Raw genomic sequence first — 3236 nt, 5'->3', positions numbered from 1 at the left:
TCTGTTGCAGCTAATAGCTGTACTCCTACCCTCCTTTTTAAGCCAGTAAATGACCTCAATTATCAGCTCTCAGCTAAAGTCACTACTTTAGGTCACCTTTTCCTGACCTCTGAAGATTCATTCAAGTTCCCCTCTTAAATACCCTCATGGCACATAATGCTGTATATATCTATGTCTGTAATTACAGAGTTATTTACTTAATCTTTTTAATTTCAAATTCTCCAATTAGATTGTAAACCCCATGAAAGCATGTCACATAGTTGGTACCCTGTATTTGTTGCACAAATGAATAGCACCTTTTGTCAAGAGATAATGGATTTGATGCTACTTCTCTAGTTGTAAATTCTTTTAAACTTTTAAGGTTAACTATTGAGTTAATTAAACCTTTCTCTGTCCTCTGTCAATATGTTAACATAGGTAATGCTCTGCCTCTTTGAACACTGCTGAATTCTCTAGGGCAAAATTTATTCTTGCTCTGCCAGCTGAAATACAGATTCTATGACCTTCTCTTTCCCCTAGTGACTTGGACATTTATTTAGTCATTTATGGTTATTTAAGTGTCAGATTATATTATTCTCTATATTTGCCCCACAGGACACTAGCAGAGATACCTCAGGATCACATTTCTAAAGGAATGGCAGCATTATTTTCAAAATCACACAAACAAAAAAACGAAATGGAAAGCACATTACAAGAATCTTATTTCTACTATTTCTACTACACAAGCATTTCTACTATAAAACAAAAAGACCTCTTTAACCAGATTTTTGCCTAAATGAAAAATATTTTTATTTAAATAATATATGGCAATGTATTTATAAAATAGAGAAAACCAATATGTATTTTGACCTTTCAATATATAATATTATATTTTATTGTACCCATGTAATCATTAATGAAATTTATTATAGAATATAAAAAAACATAGAACAATAGACAAATACATTAAAATCTAATGAAAATACATTCATAAACCTTGGCACTTTTCTTTCAAATTATGCAGATGGATTCTATTATTCTTAACATCTAAAAAAAGTAAATTTAATAATATACACAAGGTACTCAACTAAATTTGTTTCTTATCATTGCTGGAAATGTCTAATAACATATCAGTGTAATGTAATACTTGAAATAGACTTAAGGAAAGCCCTTATGAGCAGTCAGTATTATAAGGATTAATTGCTAAGAATTTCTCTTTATAGGGATCAGCTCTAGGAAATGTTCTCTGTGAAAATAGGTGCAGCTTATAATACCTTTCCAGGAAACCAACAAGCCCTCAGAGGGATCTCCCCAGTCATCTAGTCCATCCCCATTATGTTACAAATAAAAGAGGAGACCTGGAGAGATTAAGAGGTCACATAGTCTCCAACTGGTGGCCCTTTAATGCTGAAAGGGGCATGGAGAGGTGTGGGAGAACCATCATGACAACTAGAACTGCCTAACCCACTCTAGTTGTAGTTTTACAATTCAGTAAAGCACAGAATGGAAGCTGGTTTGAACCAATTTCTCACATCAACTAAGTATGATGTTAGTTCCCACCAACATGGCAAATAATAATTTTTAAAAACCTTCCATTGTATTTACTAATAACATTTATGACACTGGAGTTTAAAAACAAAAGACAACACTATTATTTGCAAGTTTACAGGACTGCTGTATATGCAAAGAATAACTAAGTACTTCATGAAAAGAAAATAATTACTTTTGTTTTTATTTTAGCAAATATATTTATTTTAGCAAGACCATTCTCAGAAAAAATTATAACTATGACCTATGGTATGGGCAAGGAATTATTATCCCCTATTTCCAGAAGGAATTGAGGTACCTCAAGATTAATCTGCCAAAAACCACACTATTAGCAAGCAGTGTAAATAATGGAAAAGCCCAGAATGTCTTAAGTGATTATAATGTGCTTTGTATTATGCAATACATCACCATCAGGAGAAATTATACCAAATTATGCCAAAATTGTTGGAGGGAAAGTGAGGTAGGCAGCCTCTAAATGATCCCCCATAAATGCCACCACATGATATTATCCCTTTGTGTTATCCCCTCCCCTGAGTGTGAGACACATGCATTAACTCTCTCGTAATGACAAGAATACAACACTAGTAATGGGATGGCACCTCTGAGATTAGGTCATGAAGACCATGGCTTCCATTTTGGGTGCTCATCCTCACCTACTCTTAGACTCACTTACTCTTAAAAGAGCCAGCTTCTCTGTTCTGAGCTCCTCTGGATAGAGGCTGATGTGAGAGACTATATCATCAGAGAGGATCTAGCCAATGATGAGAAATGGAAGTTTGCATTTCCACAGCCTGAGGTTCTCACTACAGGGTTTGGTGCTCATGAGGCACTGAACCCTGTCAACATGCCCAGGACGTTGGTAGCAGGTCTTCCCCTACTCTGCTTTCAGAGCAGACCAGCTGACAGTTTGACTGATACCTAATGAGAGACCCTGAGCTAGAGGCATCCTGCTAAGCCATACTGACATTCCTGACCTATGCAGATGGTAAAATAATGTTTGTTATTTTAAGCAACTAAATTTTGGGGTAAAAAATTAGCTATCAACATTAAACTAATATAAGAAATTAATTTGATTCCATGTAAACCTTTACAAATCAGAGTATGAGTATTCATAAACAACAAAATAAATTATTACAATACTGTTATCTAGAAAAATACATCTACTTGTATTTTTTAAAGTTATCAAAAAGGAAACATTGCTGTGATATTTGCAGATGTCAGAAGGTTAGCAATTATATGTACCTCCTCTCTAAGAGTTGCAAATTCTGGAAAGGCAAGAATGAGGAAGCTTAAGTCTTCTGGCATCCAAAAAGTACAAAAAAAATGTTTCATGCTAATAAAGACTCTCTTTTATAGCCTAATATCAATGCATTATTAACCTAACAAGGCATCTTACTTGTTATTCTTTGTTACAACAAGATGAGAAAAATAAAGAAAGAATAAAGGGGAAATAAATCTTCATATTCCCCATATTCCCCAAAATGTAACAATGCCCATGAGATTTAGTTCCCAAATATAAAATAGGCAAGAGGATCAGAAAAACTCATTCATTAAAGAAATCTTCAATGACTAGCTGGACCAAATGTAAAGGAATTTTTGAAGGCCAGATTTTTAGGAGGGAAGCAAATCTTGCAGCTGGCAGCTATCCTGGGAAAACGAAGCCCATTCTTGTCCTAGTGCCTAGCATAAGGTTGGGTTCCAATGATAAA

The sequence above is a fragment of the Mustela nigripes genome, chromosome 14 (assembly GCF_022355385.1).
Source record: "Mustela nigripes isolate SB6536 chromosome 14, MUSNIG.SB6536, whole genome shotgun sequence".
NCBI classification, from domain to species: Eukaryota; Metazoa; Chordata; class Mammalia; order Carnivora; family Mustelidae; genus Mustela; species Mustela nigripes.
The sequence above is the reverse complement of the archived record's forward strand: the minus strand, read 5'-3'. Positions refer to the sequence as shown.